The 23,373-nt window shown below is 41.6% G+C and overlaps 1 pseudogene; it reads right to left on the reverse strand.

The window, feature by feature from the left end:
• Window positions 1-20,741, reverse strand: part of LOC115184933 (solute carrier family 15 member 1-like) — a 47,966-nt pseudogene extending 27,225 nt beyond the window's left edge.
• Between the last annotated feature and the right edge of the window lie 2,632 nt (window positions 20,742-23,373).

Raw genomic sequence — 23,373 nt, forward strand, 5'->3', positions numbered from 1 at the left:
TGAGGCCCAGTCTGTGTGGTATCAGCAGTGAGGCCCAGTCTGTGTGGTATCAGCAGTGAGGCCCAGTCTGTGTGGTATCAGCAGTACAACGTGAGGCCCAGTCTGTGTGGTATCAGCAGTGAGGCCCAGTCTGTGTGGTATCAGCAGTACAACGTGAGGCCCAGTCTGTGTGGTATCAGCAGTGAGGCCCAGTCTGTGTGGTATCAGCAGTACAACGTGAGGCCCAGTCTGTGTGGTATCAGCAGTACAACGTGAGGCCCAGTCTGTGAGTCTCTGTTAATACTGCAGGTCACTGAACTCACGTAAAGTTCAGGTGGCATTTCTTTATGAGAGGGTAGACCAGGCTGTCCATGATGGGAACCAGGGCCAGGATCAGGATCGGGTTGACAGTCTGACAGAGAGGAAGCAGTACGGTATATAAGAGCATGTCACACCTACAAATTATAGTATATAATTAGCAATAAGGCCAGAGGGGTATGGTATATTAATAAGGCCAGAGGGGTATGGTATATTTATAAGGCCAGAGGGGTATGGTATATTTATAAGGACCAGAGGGGTATGGTATATTTATAAGGCCAGAGGGGTATGGTATATTAATAAGGCCAGAGGGGTTATGGTATATTAATAAGGCCAGGGGGTATGTATATTTATAAGGCCAGAGGGGTATGGTATATTAACTAAGGCCATGAGGGGTATGTGAGATTTATAAGGCCAGAGGGGTATGGTATATTTAACAATAAGGCCAGAGGGGTTATGGTTATTAATAAGGCCAGAGGTGTTATGGTATATTTATACAATAAGGCCAGAGGGTATGGTATATTTATAAGGCCCAGAGGGGTATGGTATATGTACAAGGCCAGAGGGGTATGGTATATTAATAAGGCCAGAGGGTTATGGTATATTAATAAGGCCAGAGGGGGATGGTATATTTATAATGGCAGAGGGGTATGGTATATTAATAAGGCCAGAGGGGGTATGGTATATTAATAAGGCCAGAGGGGTGTGGTATATAATAAGGCCAGAGGGGTATGGTATATTTAACAATAGGCCAGAGGGGTATGGTATATATTAATAAGGCCAGAGGGGTATGTATATTTATAAGGCCAGAGGGGTGTGGTATATAATAAGGCCAGAGGGGTATGGTATATTAATAAAGCCAGAGGGGTATGGTATATTAAAGGCCAGAGGGGTATGGTATATTTATAAGGCCAGAGGGGTATGGTATATTTATAAGGCCAGAGGGGTATGGTATATTAATAAGGCCAGAGGTGGTGTGGTATATTAATAAGGCCAGAGGGGTAGGTATATTTAACAATAAGGCCAGAGGGGTATGGTATATTAATAAGGCCAGAGGGTATGGTATATTTTATAGGCCAGAGGGGTATGGTATATTTATAAGGCCAGAGGGGTATGGTATATTTATAAGGCCAGAGGGGTATGGTAGATTAATAAAGCCAGAGGGGTATGGTATATTAATAAGGCCAGAGGGTATTTATGGTATATTTATAAGGCCAGAGGGGTATGGTATATTTAACAATAAGGCCAGAGGGGTATGGTATATTAATAAGGCCAGGAGGGGTATGGTATATTATAAGGGCCAGAGGGGTGTGGTATATTAATAAGGCCAGAGGGGTATGGTATATTAATAAAGCCAGAGGGGTATGGTATATTTATAAGGCCAGAGGGGTATGGTATATTTATAAGGCCAGAGGGTATGGTATATTTATAAGGCCAGAGGGGGTATGGTATATTAATAAGGCCAGAGGGGTATGGTATATTAATAAGGCCAGAGGGTGTGGTATATTAATAAGGCCAGAGGGGTATGGGTATATTTAACAATAAGGCCAGAGGGGTATGGTATTAATAAGGCCAGAGGGGTATGGTATATTTATAAGGCCAGAGGGGTATGGTATATTTATAAGGCCAGAGGGGTATGGTATATTTATAAGGCCAGAGGGTATGGTATATTAATAAAGCCAGAGGGGTATGGTATATTAATAAGGCCAGAGGGGTATGGTATATTTATAAGGCCAGAGGGGTATGGTATATTTATAAGGCCAGAGGGGTAGGGTATATTATAAGGCCAGAGGGTTATGGTATATTTATAAGGCCAGAGGGTATGGTATATTTATAAGGCCAGAGGGGTATGGTAATGATTAATAATAGGCCAGAGGGGTAGGGTATATTTAACAATAAGGCCAGAGGGGTATATGGTATATTAATAAGGCCAGAGGGGTATGGTATATTTATAAGGCCAGAGGGGTATGGCATATTTATAAGGCCAGAGGGGTATGGTATATTTATAAGGCCAGAGGGGTATGGTATATTTATAAGGCCAGAGGGGGTATGGTATATTAATAAAGCCAGAGGGGTAGGTATATTTATAAGGCCAGAGGGGTATGGTATTAATAAGGCCAGAGGGGTGTGGTATATTAATAAGGCCAGAGGGGTGTGGTATATTTCTAAGGCCAGAGGGGTGTGGTATATTATAAGGCCAGAGGGGTATGGTATATTAACAATAAGGCCAGTTAGTGTATAGTAAATAGAGTTAGTATAGGTAGTATACAGAGTTGGTATATATTTTTATAGAGTTAGTATAGTTAGTATATAGAGTTAGTATAGCTAGTATATAGCATTAGTATAGTTAGTATTTATAGTTAGATTATTTAGTATACAGAGTTAATATATTGTTTATAGTATATAGAGTTAGTATAGTTAATATAGAGGTAGTATAGTTAGTATATAGAGTTAGTATAGTTAGTATATAGAGTTAATATAGTCAGTCTATAGAGTTAATATAGTTAGTATTTAGAGTTAGTATATAGTATATAGAGTTAGTATAGTTAGTATAGTCTATAGAGTTAGTATAGTCAGTCTATAGAGTTAATATAGTCAGTCTATAGAGTTAATATAGTCAGTCTATAGAGTTAATATAGTTAGTATATAGAGTTAATATAGTTAGTATATAGAGTTAATATAGTTAGTATATAGAGTTAGTATAGTTAGTATATAGAGTTAATATAGTTAGTATATAGAGTTAATATAGTTAGTTTATAGAGTTAATATAGTTAGTATATAGGTTATAGCATAGTCAGTCAGTACAGTTACTATATAGAGTTACTATGTAGTGTATAGTATATCGAGTTAGTATATAGTTTACAGTATATATGAGTTAGTATAGTTAGTATATAGAGATAATATATAGTTCATAGTATATAGAGTTAGTATAGTTAGTATATAGAGTTAGTATAGTTACTTTATAGAGTTTGTATATAGATTATAGTATATAGAGCTAGTATATAGTTTATAGTATATATAGTTAGGGTGTAGTTTATAGTATATATAGTTAGTGTTTAGTTTATAAAGTTAGTATATTTAGTTTGTTTATTTTATAGTATACAGAGTTAGCATAGTTAGTATATATAGTTAATACATAGTTTATAGTATAAAGAGTAAGTAGAGTTAATATATATAGTTAGTATATAGTTAATAGCATTTACAGTTAGTATAGTTACTATGTAGAGTTCATATAGTTTATAGTATATAGAGTTAGAATATAGTTTACAGTATATATAGTTAGAATATAGTTTACAGTATATATAGTTAGAATATAGTTTACAGTATATATAGTTAGAATATAGATTACAGTATATATAGTTAGAATATAGTTTACAGTATATATAGTTAGAATATAGATTACAGTATATATAGTTAGTATAGTTTACAGTATATATAGTTAGAATATAGTTTACAGTATATATAGTTAGAATATAGATTACAGTATATATAGTTAGAATATAGATTATAGTATATAGAGTTAGTATAGTTTTACAGTATATATAGTTAGAATATAGATTATAGTATATAGAGTTAGTATAGTTTACAGTATATATAGTTAGAATATAGATTATAGTATATAGAGTTAGTATAGTTTACAGTATATAGAGTTAGAATATGGATTATAGTATATAGAGTTAGTAGAGTTTACAGTATATATAGTTAGAATATAGATTATAGTATATAGAGTTAGTAGAGTTACTATATAGAGTTAGTATTGTTTACAGTATATAGAGTTAGTATATAACTTATAGTATAGAGTTAATATATAGATTATAGTATATACAGTTAGTATAGTTACTATATAGAGTTAGTATATGGTTTATAGTATATAGAGTTAGTATATAGTATAGAGTTAATATATAGAATTAGTATATAGTTTACAGTATAGAGTTGATACATAGATTATTGTATATAGAGGTAGTATATAGTATATAGAGTTAATATAGTTAGTATAGAGTTGATATATAGATGATAGTATATAGAGTTAGAATATAGTTTACATTTACATTTTAGTAGACGCTCTTATCCAGAGCGACTTACAGTAGTGAATGCATACATTTCATACATTTGTTTTTTGTACTGGTCCCCCGTGGGAATGGCGTTGCAAACACCATGCTCTACCAACTGAGCCACAGGGAGTTTACAGTATATAGAGTTAGAATATAGTTTACAGTATAGAGTTGATATATAGATTATAGTATATACAGTTAGTATAGTTACTATATAGAGTTAGTATATAGTTTACAGTATAGAGTTGATATATAGATTATAGTATATAGAGTTAGTATATAGTTTACAGTATATAGAGTTAGAATATAGTTTACAGTATAGAGTTGATATATAGATTATAGTATATAGAGTTAGTATATAGTTTACGGTATATAGAGTTAGAATATAGTTTACAGTATAGAGTTGATATATAGATTATAGTATATAGAGTTAGTATATAGTTTACAGTATATAGAGTTAGAATATAGTTTACAGTATAGAGTTGATATATAGATTATAGTATATAGAGTTAGAATATAGTTTACAGTATAGAGTTGATATATAGATTATAGTATATAGAGTTAGTATATAGTTTACGGTATATAGAGTTAGAATATAGTTTACAGTATAGAGTTGATATATAGATTATAGTATATAGAGTTAGTATATAGTTTACAGTATATAGAGTTAGAATATAGTTTACAGTATAGAGTTGATATATAGATTATAGTATATAGAGTTAGAATATAGTTTACAGTATAGAGTTGATATATAGATTATAGTATATAGAGTTAGTATAAGTTTACGGTATATAGAGTTAGAATATAGTTTACAGTATAGAGTTGATATATAGATTATAGCATATAGAGTTAGTATAGTTAGTATATAGTTGTTAGTATATCATTTAAAAGAGTTAATACAGTTTATTATATAGTTGTTAGCCTGTAAAGGTAGGGGGACGTGGCTATAGAGTTAGTATAGTTAGTATATAGTTGTTAGCCTATAAAGGTAGTGGACGTGGCTATAGAGTTAATATAGTTAGTATATAGTGTTAGCCTATAAAGGTAAGGGACGTGGCTATAGAGTTAGTCTATAGTTGTTAGCCTATAAAGGTAGGGGACGTGGCTATAGAGTTAATATAGTGAGTATATAGTTGTTAGCCTATAAAGGTAGGGGACGTGGCTATAGAGTAGTATAGTTAGTATATAGTTGTTAGCCTATAAAGGTAGGGGACGTGGCTATAGAGTTAGTATAGTTAGTATATAGTTGTTAGCCTATAACGGTAGGGGACGTGGCTATAGAGTTAGTATATAGTGTTAGCCTAAGTAGTGGATGTGGCTATAGAGTTAATATAGTTAGTATATAGTTGTTAGCCATAAAGGTAGGGGACGTGGCTATATAGTTAATATAGTTAGTATATAGAGTTAGTATATCATTTAAAGAGTTAATATAGTTAGTGTATAGTTGTTAGCCTGTAAAGGTAGGGGACGTGGCTATAGAGTTAGTATATAGTTGTTAGCATATAAGGTAGGGGACGTGGGCTATAGAGTTAGTATAGTTAGTATATAGAGTTAGTATATAATTTAAAGAGTTCAATATAGTTAGTGTATAGTTGTTAGCCTGTAAAGGTAGGGGACGTGGCTATAGAGTTAGTATAGTTAGTTTTATAGTTGTTAGTATATCATTTAAGAGTTAACTATAGTTAGTGTATAGTTGTTAGCCTGTAAAGGTAAGGGATGTGGCTATAGAGTTAGTATATAGTTGTTAGCCTATAAAGGTAGGGGATGTGGCTATAGAGTAATATAGTTAGTATATAGTTGTTAGCCTATCAAGGTAGTGGATGTGGCTATAGAGTTAGTATATAGTTGTTAGCCTATAAAGGGTAGGGGACGTGGCTATAGAGTTTAGTATATAGTTGTTAGCCTATAAAGGTAGGGATGGGCTATAGAGTTAGTATATAGTTGTTAGCCTATAAAGGTAGGGGACGTGGCTATAGAGTTAATATAGTTAGTATATAGAGTTAGTATATCATTTAAAGAGTTAATATAGTTAGTATATAGAGTTAGTATATCATTTAAAGAGTTAATATAGTTAGTATATAGAGTTAGTATATCATTTAAAGAGTTAATATAGTTAGTATATAGTGTTAGCCTGTAAAGGTAGGGGACGTGGCTATAGAGTTAGTATATAGTTGTTAGCCTATAAAGGTAGGGGACGTGGGTATAGAGTTAATATAGTTAGTATATAGTTGTTAGCCTATAAAGGTAGTGGATGTGGCTATAGAGTTAATATAGTTAGTGTATAGTTGTTAGCCTGTAAAGGTAGGGGACGTGGCTATAGAGTTAATATAGTTAGTATATAGTTGTTAGCCTATAAGGTAGGGGGACGTGGCTATAGAGTTAGTATATAGTTGTTAGCCTATAAAGGTAGGGGACGTGGCTATATAGTTAATATAGTTAGTATATAGAGTTAGTATACTCATTTAAAGAGTTAATATAGTTAGTATATAGTTGTTAGCCTGTAAAGGTAGGGGACGTGGCTATAGAGTTAATATAGTTAGTGTATAGTTGTTAGCCTATAAAGGTAGTGGACGTGGCTATAGAGTTAGTATATAGTTGTTAGCCTGTAAAGGTAGGGGGATGTGGCTATAGAGTTAGTATATAGTTGTTAGCCTATAAGGTAGTGGATGTGGCTATAGAGTTAGTATATAGTTGTTAGCCTATAAAGGTAGGGGACGTGGCTATAGAGTTAGTAGAGTTAGTATATAGTTGTTAGCCTATAAAGGTAGTGCATGTGGCTATAGAGTTAATACAGTTAGTGTATAGTTGTAGCCTATAAAGGTAGGGGGACGTGCTATAGAGTTAATATAGTTAGTATATAGTTGTAGCCTATAAAGGTAGGGGACGTGGCTATAGAGTTAGTATAGTTAGTATATAGTTGTTAGCATATAACGGTAGGGGACGTGGCTATAGAGTTAGTATAAGTTAGTATATAGTTGTTAGCCTATAAAGGTAGTGGACGTGGCTATAGAGTTAGTATATAGTTGTTAGCCTATAAAGGTAGGGGACGTGGCTATAGAGTTAATATAGTTAGTGTATAGTTGTTAGCCTATAAAGGTAGTGGATGTGGCTATAGAGTTAATATAGTTAGTATATAGTTGTTAGCCTATAAAGGTAGGGGGATGTGGCTATAGAGTTAGTATATAGTTGTTAGCCTATAAAGGTAGGGGGATGTGGCTATAGAGTTAGTATATAGTTGTTAGCCTATAAAGGTAGGGGACGTGGCTATAGAGTTAATATAGTTAGTATATAGTTGTTAGCCTATAAAGGTAGTGGATGTGGCTATAGAGTTAGTATATAGTTGTTAGCCTATAAAGGTAGGGACGTGGCTCACCTGCATCTGATCTGGCTGCACAGTGAGAATTCCCTGCGGAGTAGAAACAGCAGTTAGTTTCGCGTGTCCTTGGGTATCTTTCATTCGGGTAAACACGTCCTTCGGTGTCTTTAATATCGAATTCAGAATATCGTTTCATCAATAGTATCATGTCATTGTTGTTTGTGAGGGTTGAATTACGCGTACAAAATTTCCGTCCATGGTGGTGGCCTGGAGGGTCCATCTGGAGCCCTGGGGAGAGAGACAACGGCGTTTAGGAGGAGCTCACCTGCCTTAAAATACTGGCACAGTCTACTGCCAAGGTGGAGTCTGGGATTCTATGGCACAGTCCACTGCCAAGGTGGAGTCTGGGATTCTATGGCACAGTCTACTGCCAAGGTGCAGTCTGGGATTCTATGGTACAGTCTACTGCCAAGGTGCAGTCCTGGGATTCTATGGCACCAGTCTACTGCCAAGGTGCAGTCTGGGATTCTATGGCACAGTCTACTGCCAAGGGGCAGTCTGGGATTCTATGGCACAGTCTACTGCCAAGGTGCAGTCTGGGATTCTATGGCACAGTCTACTGCCAAGGTGAGGTCTGGGATCTATGGCACAGGTCTACTGCAAGGTGCAGTCTGGGATTCTATGGCACAGTCTACTGCCAAGGTGGAGTCTGGGATTCTATGGCACAGTCTACTGCCAAGGTTGCAGTCTGGGATTCTATGGTACAGTCTACTGCCAAGGTGCAGTCTGGGATTCTATGGCACAGTCTACTGCCAAGGTGAGTCTGGGATTCTATGGTACAGTCTACTGCCAAGGTGCAGTCTGGGATTCTATGGCTACAGTCTACTGCCAAGGTGCAGTCTGGATTCTATGGCACAGTCTACTGCCAAGGTGCAGTCTGGGATTCTATGGCACAAAGTATCCTTAATATCTAGCAGGGCTGTTTGGGTTAGGGTGAGTAGTCTTAGGGGTTAGGGTGAGTAGTCTTAGGGTTAGGGGTTAAGGGTTAGGGGTTAGGGGTTAGGGTGAGTAGTCTTAGGGTTAGGGGTTAGGGGTTAGGGTGAGTAGTCTTAGGGGTTAGGGGTTAGGGTAAGTAGTCTTAGGGGTTAGGGGTTAGGGGTTAGGGTGAGTAGTCTTAGGGGTTAGGGGTTAGGGTGAGTAGTCTTAGGGGTTAGGGTGAGTAGTCTTAGGGGTTAGGGGTTAGGGTGAGTAGTCTTAGGGGTTAGGGGTTAAGGGTTAGGGGTTAGGGGTTAGGGGTTAGGGTGAGTAGTCTTAGGGGTTAGGGGTTAAGGTTTAAGGGTTAGGGGTTAGGGGTTAGGGTGAGTAGTCTTAGGGGTTAGGGGTTAGGGGTTAGGGGTTAGGGGTTAGGGGTTAGGGTGAGTAGTCTTAGGGGTTAGGGGTTAGGGTGAGTAGTCTTAGGGGTTAGGGGTTAGGGGTTAGGGGTTAGGGTGAGTAGTCTTAGGGGTTAGGGTGAGTAGTCTTAGGGGTTAGGGGTTAGGGTGAGTAGTCTTAGGGGTTAGGGGTTAGGGTGAGTAGTCTTAGTGGTTAGGGTGAGTAGTCTTAGGGGTTAGGGTTAGGGGTTATGAGTAGTCTTAGGGGTTAGGGGTTAGGGTGAGTAGTCTTAGGGGTTAGGGGTTAGGGGTTAGGGTGAGTAGTCTTAGGGGTTAGGGTGAGTAGTCTTAGGGGTTAGGGGTTAGGGGTTAGGGTGAGTAGTCTTAGGGGTTAGGGGTTAGGGTGAGTAGTCTTAGTGGTTAGGGGTTAGGGTAAGTAGTCTTAGGGGTTAAGGGTTAGGGGTTAGGGTTAGGGGTTAGGGGTTAGGGGTTAGGGGTTAGGGGTTAAGGGTTAGGGGTTAGGGGTTAAGGGTTAGGGGTTAGGGGTTAGGGGTTAGGGGTTAAGGATTAGGGGTTAAGGGTTAGGGGTTAGGGGTTAGGGGTTAGGGTTAGGGGTTAGGGGTTAGGGGTTAGGGGTTAGGGTTAGGGGTTAGGGTTAGGGGTTAGGGTTAGGGGTTAGGGTTAGGGGTTAGGGGTTAGGGGTTAGGGGTTAGGGTTAGGGGTTAGGGTAAGTAGTCTTAGGGGTTAAGCGATACCCCTTTAGGTATCAAAACATATATATTGAATTTGGCAATAGCCCATAGAATCCCACTGAGTAGCACATTCATAAATGGCAACAACAAACTCACAAAATAAATCATAAAGAATAAGGTTTTGAAGTGTCTGTCTGAAATCTAGGAGATAGAAGAAAGCTCAGGCAATATTATATATATATATATTATATTTTTTACACATATTTAACCCCATTTTTTGGGTCGGTTCAAAACTACCTTCATAATTCCATTATTTTTTCAAACCAGTACCAGTTACCTTCAGATGAAGTGTCTGATGGTCTGACAAACACCGCTCTAGCTCTGCCACTTTTCACTGCAGATGCAGAACATTGGCGGATCATTGGTTTGAGACGCAGCCAACGCAAAAAATATATCTAGCTGAAACAGATCTGTCTAGCTGAAACAGATCTCTCTAGCTGAAACAGATCTCTAGTTGAAACAGATATATCTAGCTGAAACAGATCTCTAGTTGAAACAGATCTCTAGTTGAAACAGATATATCTAGCTGAAACAGATCTCTAGTTGAAACAGATCTCTCTAGCTGAAACAAATCTCTCTAGCTGAAACAGATCTGTCTAGCTGAAACAGATCTCTCTAGCTGAAACAGATCTCTCTAGCTGAAACAGATCTGTCTAGCTGAAACAGATCTGTCTAGTTGAAACAGATCTCTAGTTGAAACAGATCTGTCTAGCTGAAACAAATCTGTCTAGCTGAAATAGATCTCTCTAGCTGAAACAGATCTCTCTAGCTGAAACTGATCTCTCTAGCTGAAACATATCTCTCTGGTTGAAACAGATCTCTAGTTGAAACAGATCTGTCTAGCTGAAACAGATCTCTAGTTGAAACAGATCTGTCTAGCTGAAACAGATCTGTCTAGCTGAAACAGATATCTCTCTAGCTGAAACTGATCTCTCTAGCTGAAACAGATCTCTAGCTGAAACTGATCTCTCTAGTTGAAACATATCTCTAGCTGAAACAGATCTCTCTAGCTGAAACTGATCTCTAGCTGAAACAGATCTCTCTAGCTGAAACAGATATATCTAGCTGAAACAGATCTATCTAGTTGAAACAGATCTCTCTAGCTGAAACAGATCTATCTAGCTGAAACAGATATGTCTAGCTGAAACAGATCTATCTAGCTGAAACAGATCTCTCTAGCTGAAAACCGATCTGTCTAGCTGAAACAGATCGTTCTAGTTGAAACAGATATCTAGCTGAAACAGATCTCTTAGCTGAAACAGATCTCTAGCTGAAACAGAATCTCTCTAGCTGAAACAGATATTCTAGCTGAAAACAGATATATCTAGTTGAAACAGATCTCTCTAGATGAAACAGATCTATCTAGTTGAAAAGATCTCTCTAGCTGAAACAGATCTATCTAGTTGAAACAGATCTCTCTAGCTGAAACAGATCTCTCTAGCTGACACAGATCTCTCTAGTTGAAACAGATCTCTCTAGCTGAAACTGATCTCTCTAGTTGAAACAGATCTCTAGTTGAAACAGATCTGTCTAGCTGAAACAGATCTCTAGTTGAAACAGATCTGTCTAGCTGAAACAGATCTGTCTAGCTGAAACAGATCTGTCTAGCTGAAACAGATCTCTAGTTGAAACAGATCTTCTAGCTGAAACAGATCTGTCTAGCTGAAACAGATCTCTCTCTAGCTGAAACTGATCTCTCTAGCTGAAACAGATCTCTAGCTGAAACTGATCTCTCTAGTTGAAACATATCTCTAGCTGAAACAGATCTCTCTAGCTGAACTGATCTCTAGCTGAAACAGATCTCTCTAGCTGAAACAGATCTATCTAGCTAAACTAGATATCTATCTAGTTTGAAACATATCCTCTAGCTGAAACAGATCTATCTAGCTGAAACAGATATGTCTAGCTGAAACAGATCTATCTAGCTGAAACAGATCTCTCTAGCTGAAACAGATCTGTCTAGCTGAAACAGATCTGTCTAGTTGAAACAGATATCTAGCTGAAACAGATCTCTCTAGCTGAAACAGATCTCTAGCTGAAACAGATCTCTCTAGCTGAAACAGATATCTAGCTGAAACAGATATATCTAGTTGAAACAGATCTCTCTAGATGAAACAGATCTATCTAGTTGAAACAGATCTCTCTAGCTGAAACAGATCTATCTAGTTGAAACAGATCTCTCTAGCTGAAAACAGATCTCTCTAGCTGACACAGATCTCTCTAGTTGAACAGATCTCTCTAGCTGAAACAGATCTCTAGCTGGAAACAGATCTGTCTAGCTGAAACAGATCTCTCTAGTTGAAACAGATCTCTAGTTGAAACAGATCTCTCTAGCTGAAACAGATATCTCTAGCTAAAACAGATCTGTCTAGCTTAAACAGATCTCTCTAGCTGAAACAAATCTATCTGGCTGAAACAGATCTGTCTAGCTGAAACTGATCTCTCTAGCTGAAACTGATCTCTCTAGTTGAAACAGATCTCTCTAGTTGAAACAGGATCTCTAGTTGAAACAGATCTGTCTAGCTGAAACAGATCTGTCTAGCTGAAACAGATCTGTCTAGCTGAAACAGATCTGTCTAGCTGAAACAGATCTCTCTAGTTGAAACAGTCTATCTAGCTGAAACAGATCTCTCTAGCTGAAACAGATATCTCAATCTTAACCTGACAGATTTTGATGTGGATTTTTTAAATGATGTTATTTAGATTGATGGGTTTTATGGTGAGGGTTCTTACCTGTTGGTCAAACAGAGTCCAGAACATGGGAAGAGGGATGTAGAGAAACAGAACTTTCAGCACCATCTTCACCTGGGCCACCAGCAATTTCTGGAGGAGAGGAGGAGGAAGATCCAGAGAGGAGAGGAGGGGAGGAGGAGAGAGGAGGACGGGAGGAGAGGAGAGGAGAGGCGAGAGAGGAGAGGATGAGGAGAGGAAGAGGAGAGGAGGAGGGGGAGGAGGAGGAGGAGAGGAGAGGAGAGGAGAGGAGGAGGAGTGAAGTGAAGGAGAGGAGGAGGAGTAGAGAAGAGAAGAAGAGGAGAGGAGGAGCAGAGGAAGAGGAGGAGAGAGGAGAGGAGGAGGAGGAGAGAGGAGGACGGGAGGGGGAGGAGAGGAGAGGATGAGGAGAGGAGGAGGAAGAGAGGAGAGAGGAGGACTATAGAGGAGGAGTAGGAAGAGGAGGAGAGAGGGAAGAGGAGGAGGAGAGGGGAGGAACGGGCGAGGAGAGGAGAGGAGAGGAGAGGAGGAGGAGAGAAGGAGGAGGACAGAGAGAGGAAGAGGAGGAGGAGGAGGAAGAGGAGGAGGAGGAGAGGAGGAGGAGAGAGGAGGACAGGGAGGAAGGAGAGGAGAGGAGAGGAGAGGAGCGGAGAGGAGGAGGAGCGGACGAGGAGAGGAGGAGGAGGAGCGAGCGAGGAGGACGAGCGGGCGGAGGAGAGGCGGAGGAAGAGAAGAGGAAGAGAGAGCAGAGGAGGCGGAGGAGAGAGGAGAGGAGGAGGAGAGAGGAGGGACGGGGAGGAGGAGGAGGGGAGATCAGAGAGGAGAGGAAGAGGAGAGGAGGACGCGAGAGGAGAGGAGGAAGAGAGGAGAGGAGAAGACGGATTTATTAATGAGTTCTCTGTGTTGTAAACATCCTTCAGTTGACTTCATTTTCAAACAGTTATATGAACTGCTCTTTTGGTAAGTGCTGGTTTTCCATAGAAACAATGAGCATGGACCTACGTCATACTTCTCATCGGCCCAGTCCATCCAGTGTTCTCTCTTAGGGAACTTCTTGCTGCGCTGCCTGAAGCGGTTCTTTACCGCAAACTAGAGAGGAGCGAAAAGACACAAAACACCTAACAGCTCTGCTCAAATCCAGACGTTGTTGTTGAATATCACATCACATCCTGCAGAGTTTCACATGGAAAGATACGACACTGCAAGTCTTCTACTGTCTGTATGGTATTAGACTGTCTCATCCCCTACTGTCTGTATGGTATTAGACTGTCTCATCCCTTACTGTCTGTATGGTATTAGACTGTCTCATCCTTACTGTCTGTATGTTACTAGACTGTCTCATCCCTTACTGTCAGTATGGTATTAGACTGTCTCATCCCTTACTGTCTGTATGGTATTAGACTGTCTCATCCCTTACTGTCTGTATGTATTAGACTGTCTCATCCCTTACTGTCTGTATGGTATTAGACTGTCTCATCCCTTACTGTCTGTATGTTATTAGACTGTCTCATCCCTTACTGTCTGTATGTTATTAGACTGTCTCATCCCTTACTGTCTGTATGTTATTTGACTGTCTCATCCCTTACTGTCTGTATGTTACTAGACTGTCCTCATCCCTTACTGTCAGTATGGTATTAGACTGTCTCATCCCTTACTGTCTGTAGATATTAGACTGTCTCATCCCTTACTGTCTGTATGGTATTAGACTGTCTCATCCCTTACTGTCTGTATGTTATTAGACTGTCTCATCCCTTACTGTCTGTATGGTATTAGACTGTCTCATCCCTTACTGTCTGTATGGTATTAGACTGTCTCATCCCTTACTGTCAGTATGGTATTAGACTGTCTCATCCCTTAATGTCAGTATGGTATTAGACTGTCTCATCCCTTACTGTCTGTATGTTATCATCCCTTACTGTCTGTATGGTATTAGACTGTCTCATCCCTTACTTTCTGTATGGTATTAGACTGTCTCATCCCTTACTGTCAGTATGGTATTAGACTGTCTCATCCCTTACTGTCTGTATGGTATTAGACTGTCTCATCCCTTACGGTCTGTATGTTATTAGACTGTCTCATCCCTTACTGTCTGTATGGTATTAGACTGTCTCATCCCTTACTGTCTGTATGGTATTAGACTGTCTCATCCCTTAACTGTCTGTATGGTATTAGACTGTCTCATCACTACTGTCTGTATGGTATTAGCTGTTCTCATCCCTTACTTCTGTATGTTATTAGACTGTCTCATCCCTTACTGTCTGGTATGGTATTAGACTGTCTCATCCCTTACTGTCTGTATGGTATTAGACTGTCTCATCCCTTACTGTCTCATCCCTTACTTGTCTGTATGGTATTAGACTGTCTCATCCTTTACTGTCTGTATGTTTATCATCCCTTACTGTCTGTATGGTATTAGACTGTCTCATCCCTTACTGTCTGTATGGTATTAGACTGTCTCATCCCTTACTGTCTGTATGTTATCATCCCTTACTGTCTGTATGGTATTAGACTGTCTCATCCCTTACTGTCAGTATGTTATTAGACTGTCTCATCCTTACTGTCTGTATGTTATCATCCCTATACTGTCGTATGGTATTAGACTGTCTCATCCCTTACTGTCTGTATGGTATTTAGACTGTCTCATCCCTTACTGTCCTCATCCCTTACTGTCTGTATGGTATTAGACTGTCTCATCCTTTACTGTCTGTATGTTATCATCCCTTACTGTCTGTATGGTATTAGACTGTCTCATCCCTTACTGTCTGTATGGTATTAGACTGTCTCATCCCTTACTGTCTGTATTTTATTAGACTGTCTCATCCCTTACTGTCTGTATGGTATTAGACTGTCTCATCCCTTATTGTCTGTATGGTATTAGACTGTCTCATCCCTTACTGTCTGTATGTTATTAGACTGTCTCATCCCTTACTGTCTGTATGTTATTAGACTGTCCATCCCTTAATGTCTGTATGGTATTAGACTGTCTTATCCCTTACTGTCTGTATGGTATTAGACTGTCTCATCCCTTACTGTCTGTATGGTATTAGACTGTCTCATCCCTTACTGTCTGTATGGTATTAGACTGTCTCATCCCTTACTGTCTGTATGTTACTAGACTGTCTCATCCCTTACTGTCTGTATGTTACTAGACTGTCTCATCCCTTACTGTCTGTATGGTATTAGACCCTCCTCATCCCTTACTGTCTGTATGGTATTAGACTGTCTCATCCCTTACTGTCTGTAGGTATTAGACTGTCCTCATCCCTTACTGTCTCATTCCCTTACTGTCTGTATGGTATTAGACTGTCTCATCCCTTACTGTCTGTATGTTATTAGACTGTCTCATCCCTTACTGTCTGTATGGTATTAGACTGTCTCATCCCTTACTGTCTGTATGTTATTAGACTGTCTCATCCCTTACTGTCTGTATGTTATTAGACTGTCTCATCCCTTACTGTCTGTATGGTATTAGACTGTCTCATCCCTTACTGTCTGTATGGTATTAGACTGTCTCATCCCTTACTGTCTGTATTTTATTAGACTGTCTCATCCCTTACTGTCTGTATGGTATTAGACTGTCTCATCCCTTACTGTCTGTATGGTATTAGACTGTCTCATCCCTTACTGTCTGTATGGTATTAGACTGTCTCATCCCTTATTGTCTGTATGGTATTAACTGTCTCAGCTACATCCCTTACTGTCTGTATGTTATTAGACTGTCATCATCCCTTACTGTCTGTGATGTTATTAGACTGTCTCATCCCTTACTGTCTGTATGGTATTAGACTGTCTTAGTCCCTTACTGTCTGTATGGTATTAAGACTGTCTCATCCCTTACTGTCTGTATGGTATTAGACTGTCTCATCCCATTACTGTCTGTATGGTATTAGACTGTCTCATCCCTTAATGTCTGTATTTTATTAGACTGTCTTATCCCTTTACTGTCTGTATGGTATTATACTGTCTCATCACTTACTGTCTGTATGTTACTAGACTGTCTCATCCTTACTGTCTGCATGTTACTAGACTGGCTTAGACCCCGATACACTTGCAGACCTCGCAGCATAATGTTGCCTTTAGGAGCAGTCTTGTTGTACATGCGCACTGCCCATAATGAACACGACTGTGGAAACACAGAAAGACGTCCACCCCTCTGTTTAACTCGACAGAGAAGTCACATGTGAGATCCTACGGACAGACAGATTTCCAGATCAATACTGATGATTGATATAGGCGAGGAGAGGGAAGGAAGCTCCTCCACGTAGTGTTTAAAGAGGACAGGGTTATAAAACGGAGGGTAACAGTACTCAACTGAGAGCCACCCATGAGGGCTGCAGGGACGCCGAAGGCCAGAGGATAACACTTCTGTTGGGAGTGGATACCGCAACTCCTGGCCTGGAGGAGGAACAAACATGCTCCTGAATTACTGGGCTACTGGATGGAGAAACTGGCCCTATACACAGGCATAAGCGATGGTCATGTAACGTCTGACCAGGTATTGTGTTAGTTTAGTAGGTTAGTAGTCTACAGTCTGACCAGGTATTGTGTTAGTTTAGGGTTAGTAGTCTACAGTCTGACCAGGTATTGTGTTAGTTTAGGTGTAGTAGTCTTACAGTCTGACCAGGTTATTGTGCTAGTTTAGGGTTAGTAGGTCTACAGTCTTGACCAGGTATTGTGCTAGTTTAGGGTTAGTAGTCTACCGTCTGACCAGGTATTGTGTTAGTTTAGGGTTAGTAGTCTACAGTCCTGACCAGGTATTGTGCTAGTTTAGGGTTAGTAGTCTACAGTCTGACCAGGTATTGTGCTAGTTTTAGGGTTAGTAGTCTACAGTCTGACCAGGTATTGTGCTAGTTTAGAGAGAGATTATCGACGTACCTCTGAGGATGGGTGTGATGACGGTGGACAGGAGACTACCAGCATTGATTGACAGGTAGAAGATGGAGAAGAACGTGCTCCTCTGTTTCTCCTGGAGACGCAGGAGAAGTGGACAGGAGACATGGACAGGAGACATGGACAGGAGACATGGACAGGAGACATGGACAGGAGACATGGACAGGAGACATGGACAGGAGAACAGGTTTATAACAGGAGACATGGACAGGAGACATGGACAGGAGACCAGGTTTTAAAAACATCTGACCTTGACACTTGTGTCTAACCATAACTAGCCAGCAAACAGAGCAGCACCATCTATCTGCTGGAGAATCAAGGTGTTCAGATTCATCCACATTCAGCAACATGACGCTCTGTAACCTTTGACCTAAATGCCCCTTTCCAGCAGGTAACCAGGGCTGATGGTTAATAAACAACCATCTGGAAGGTGTTCTGCTGAATCAGCACCATCAGCACTGATAATGACTGAAGACACATTGATAAAACATGCTGATCATCTGAGTCGACACTACCGTAACTAACCCTAACCCTAACCCTCTAAAATGACTCTAAAATGGAGTCTACACTACCGTAACTAACCCTAACCCTCTAAAATGGAGTCTACACTACCGTAACTAACCCTAACCCTCTAAAATGACTCTAAAATGGAGTCTACACTACCGTAACTAACCCTAACCCTCTAAAATGACTCTAAAATGGAGTCTACACTACCGTAACTAACCCTAACCCTCTAAAATGGAGTCTACACTACCGTAACTAACCCTAACCCTCTAAAATGGGAGTCTACACCACCGTAATGACGAGCAGACTCTAAAATGGAGTCCACACCACCGTAATGACCGAGGCAGACTCTAAAATGGAGTCCTAAACTACCGTAATGACCGAGGCAGACTCTAAAATGGAGTCTACACACCCCGTAATGACCGAGGCAGACCTCTAAAATGGAGTCCACACTACCGTAATGACGAGGCAGACTCTAAAATGGAGTCTACACTACCGTATGACCGAGGCAGACTCTAAAATGGAGTCCACACTACCGTAATGACCGAGGCAGACTCTAAAATGTAGTCTACACTACCGTAATGACCGAGGCAGACTCTAAAATGGAGTCTAAACTACCGTAATGACCGAGGTCGGTAGAGACAGACTCTAAAATGGAGTCCACACCACCGTAAATGACGAGACAGACTCTAAAATGGAGTCTAAAACTGCCGTAATGACCGAGGTCGGTAGAGACAGACTCTAAAATGGAGTCCACACCACCGAAATGACCGCGGCCAGACTCTAAAATGTAGTCTACACTACCTTAATGACGGAGGCAGACTCTAAAATGTAGTCTAAACTACCGTAATGACCGAGGCAGACTCTAAAATGGAGTCTAAACTACCGTAATGACCGAGGTCGGTAGAGACTCTAAATGGAGTCTACACCACCGTAATGACCGAGGCAAGACTCTAAAATGTAGTCTACACTACCGTAATGACCGAGGTCGGTAGAGACTCTAAAATGGAGTCTATACCACGTAATGATCGAGGTCGGTAGAGACTCTAAAATTGGCTGCTACGCTAGGTTACCAACCTGGTGGTCTTCAACTGGTCTCCTCCGAAGGCAGCGACACAGGGTTTGATGCCCCCCGTCCCCAGAGCGATGAGGAACAGGCCAAACCATAGACATGGCCCTGGGGGAGACAACAGCACTTAGCCTTCAACTAATAGAACTCATCTCATAGAAGTTCAGTCAACTTGATTGACTAAGTTTACACAACTCTAATCTTTTTTACAAACGCTGTACTGTAGCCTGTGGTACAGGCTTATCTAGGAGGTTGTGTTTAAGGGTGAACAACAGATTGAACTTACACATGGAAGGTCATGTTGTCAGGGTCCCGTCCCGGTCCGTGTCTGTGATTCGTCGTGGATGGCGCTTACTGCCCATGACAACCTGTCCCACCGTATATACGATGGATAAATAGACAATAGTCCTGGGGAGAGAGAGGGGAGAGAGGGGAGGAGAGGGAGAGGGAGGGAGAGAGGTAGAGGGGAGAGGAGAGAGAGGGGAGGGAGAGGGAGAGGGGAGAGAGGGAGAGGAGAGAGGGAAAGAGAGGGGGAGGGGGAGAGAGAGGGGAGAGAGGAGAGGAAAAGAGGGGAGGGGGGGGAGAGAGAGAGGGGAGAGAGGAGGAAAGAGAGAGAGGGAGGGAGAGGGAGAGAGAGGGGAGAGGGAGGGAGGGAGAGAGAGGAGGGGAGGGGAGGGGGGGAGGAAGAGGGGAGAGAGAGGAAAGAGAGAGAGAGGAAAGAGAGAGAGAGGGGAGAGAGAGAGGAAAGAGAGAGAGGAAAGAGAGAGAGGAAAGAGAGAGAGGAAAGAGAGAGAGGAAAGAGAGAGGGGAGAGAGGGAGAGAGAGGGAGAGAGAGGGGAGAGAGGGAGAGAGAGAGGGGGAGGGAGAGGGAGAGAGAGGAAAGAGAGAGAGGAAAGAGAGAGAGGGAGAGAGAGGGAAAGAGAGAGGGGGAGGGAGAGGGAGAGAGAGGAAAGAGAGAGAGGAAAGAGAGAGAGGGAGAGAGAGGAAAAGAGAGAGAGAGAGAGGGAGAGAGAGGGGAGAGAGGGGAGAGAGAGAGGAAAGAGAGAGAGAGAGAGAGAGGGGAGAGAGAGGGGAGGAGAGAGGGGGAGAGAGAGAGGAAAGAGAGAGGGGGAGGGAGAGGGAGAGAGAGGAAAGAGAGAGAGGAAAGAGAGAGAGGGAGAGAGAGGAAAAGAGAGAGAGAGAGAGGGAGAGAGAGGGGAGAGAGGGGGGAGAGAGAGAGGAAAGAGAGAGGGGGAGGGAGAGGGACAGAGAGGAAAGAGAGAGAGGAAAGAGAGAGAGCGAGAGAGAGAGGGGAGAGAGGGAGAGAGAGGAGAGAGGGGGAGGAGGGAGAGAGAGAGAGGGGGGAGAGAGAGGGAGAGAGAGTAAAGAGAGGGAGAGGAGAGGAGGGAGAGAGAGAGAGGGAGAGAGGAAGAGCGAGAGAGGGGGAGAGAGAGAGGAGAGAGAGAGGGAGAGAGAGGGGGAGAAAAACAAATGAAAGGGATTTACCAGGAGGGCTGACAACTACAAGCAAGGGAACTACAATCCCCAGTTATTCTATGGAACATCAGATAACAAGTTGATGTACTGGGTTTGGACTCACTTGAACTTCCCGAGCCAGGAGTCGGCCACTATGGCCCCCAGTATAGGAGTCAGGTAGCAGAGAGCGATGAAGGTGTGATAGATAGAGGTGGACAGGTCATCGTCCCACTTCAGGAAGTACCTGAAGTACAGGACCAGCACCGCTAGGGAGGAGAACAGAACCACAACAGAACCACTCAATATGTCCATCTACAGCACCAGCACCACTAGGGAGGAGAACAGAACCACAACAGAACCACTCAATATGTCCATCTACAGGACCAGCACCGCTAGGGAGGAGAACAGAACCACAACAGAACCACTCAATATTTTATTTATTTATTTATTTATTTCACCTTTATTTAACCAGGTAGGCAAGTTGAGAACAAGTTCTCATTTACAATTGCGACCTGGCCAAGATAAAGCAAAGCAGTTCGACAACATACAAAAACATAGAGTTACACATGGAGTAAAACAACATACAATCAATGATGCAGTAGAAAAAAATAAGACTATATACAATGTGAGCAAATGATGTGAGATAATGGAGGTAAAGGCAAAAAAATGCCATGGTGGCAGAGTAAATAAAGTATGGCAAGAAAAACACTGGGATGGTAGATTTGTAGTTTGAAGAAAGTTAAAGTTAAAATATAAATAATATGGTGCAAAGGAGCAAAATAAATAAAATAAATAATACAGTAGGGGAAGAGGTAGTAGTTTGGGCTGAATTATAGATGGGCTATGTACAGGTGCAGTGATCTGTGAGCTGCTCTGACAGCTGGTGCTTAAAGCTAGTGAGGGAGATAAGTGTTTCCAGTTTTAGAGATTTTTGTAGTTCGTTCCAGTCATTGGCAGCTGAGAACTGGAAGGAGAGACGACCAAAGGAGGAGTTGGCTTTAGGGGTGACCAGAGAGATATACCTGCTGGAGCGCGTGCTACAGGTGGGTGCTGCTATGGTGACCAGTGAGCGGAGATAAGGGGGGACTTTACCTAGCAGGGTCTTGTAGATGACCTGGAGCCAATGTGTTTGGCGACGATTATGAAGTGAAGGCCAGCCAACGAGAGCATACAGGTCGCAGTGGTGGGTTGTATATGGGGCTTTGGTGACAAAACGGATGGCACTGTGATAGACTGCATCCAGCTTGTTGAGTAGGGTATTGGAGGCTATTTTGTAAATGACATCGCCGAAGTCGAGGATTGGTAGGATGGTCAGTTTTACGAGGGTATGTTTGGCAGCATGAGTGAAGGATGCTTTGTTGCGAAATAGGAAGCCAATTCTAGATTTCACTTTGGATTGGAGATGATTGATGTGAGTCTGGAAGGAGAGTTTACAGTCTAACCAGACACCTAGGTATTTGTAGTTGTCCACAAATTCTAAGTTAGAACCGTCCAGAGAAGTTATGCTGGATGGGCGGGCAGGTGCAGGCAGCGATCGGTTGAAGAGCATGCATTTAGTTTTACTTGTGTTTAGGAGCAGTTGGAGACCACGGAAGGAGAGTTGAATGGCATTGAAGCTCGTCTGGAGGGTTGTTAACACAGTGTCCAAAGAAGGTCCAGAAGTATACAGAATGGTGTCGTCTGCGTAGAGGTGGATCAGAGATTCACCAGCAGCAAGAGCGACATCATTTATGTATACAGAGAAAAGAGTTGGCCCAAGAATTGAACCCTGTGGTACCCCCATAGAGACTGCCAGAGGTCCAGACAGTAGGCCCTCCGATTTGACACACTGAACTCTGTCAGAGAAGTAGTTGGTGAACCAGGCGACGCAATCGTTTGAGAAACCAAGGCTACTAAGTCTGCCGATGAGGATGTGGTGATTAACAGAGTCAAAAGCTTTGGCCAGGTCAATGAATACGGCAGCACAGTAATGTTTCTTATCGATGGCGGTTACGATGTCGTTCAGGACCTTGAGCGTGGCTGAGGTGCACCCATGACCAGCTCTGAAACCAGATTGCATAGCGGAGAGGGTGCGGTGGGATTCAAAATAGTCGGTAATCTGTTTGTTGACTTGGCTTTCGAAGACCTTAGAAAGGCAGGGTAGGTAGGATGGATATAGGTCTGTAGCAATTTGGGTCAAGAGTGTCACCTCCTTTGAAGAGGGGGATGACAGCAGCTGCTTTCCAATCTGTGGGAATCTCAGACGACACGAAAGAGAGGTTGAACAGGCTAGTAATAGGGGTTGCAATAATTTCGGCAGATAATTTTAGAAAGAAAGGTTCCAGATTGTCAAGCCCAGCTGATTTGTAGGGGTCCAGATTTTGCAGCTCTTTCAGAACATCAGCTGAATGGATTTGGGAGAAGGAGAAATGGGGGAGGCTTGGGCGAGTAGCTGTGGGGGTGCAGTGCTGTTGATATATGTGTATATGTGTCCATCTACAGCACCAGCACCACTAGGGAGGAGAACAGAACCACTCAATATGTCCATCTACAGCACCAGCACCGCTAGAGAGGAGAACAGAACCACAACAGAACCACTCAATATGTCCATCTACAGCACCAGCACCACTAGGGAGGAGAACAGAACCACTCAATATGTCCATCTACAGCACCAGCACTGCTAGGGAGGAGAACAGAACCACTCAATATGTCCATCTACAGCACCAGCACCACTAGGGAGGAGAACAGAACCACAACAGAGTTACCAAGACTTATTTACATTCTGTAGTAAACACTGATATCTGTTAACATAGAGAGGTGTGATTGGCTCTGCTCTCTGCTATCTGTTAACATAGAGAGGTGTGATTTGCTCACCTTTCTGCTATCTGTTAACATAGAGAGGTGTGATTGGCTCTGCTCTCTGCTATCTGTTAACATAGAGGAGGTGTGATTGGCTCACCTTTCTGCTATCTGTTAACAT

This window comes from Salmo trutta, unplaced genomic scaffold (genome assembly GCF_901001165.1).
Source record: "Salmo trutta unplaced genomic scaffold, fSalTru1.1, whole genome shotgun sequence".
In the NCBI taxonomy this organism is placed as follows: domain Eukaryota; kingdom Metazoa; phylum Chordata; class Actinopteri; order Salmoniformes; family Salmonidae; genus Salmo; species Salmo trutta.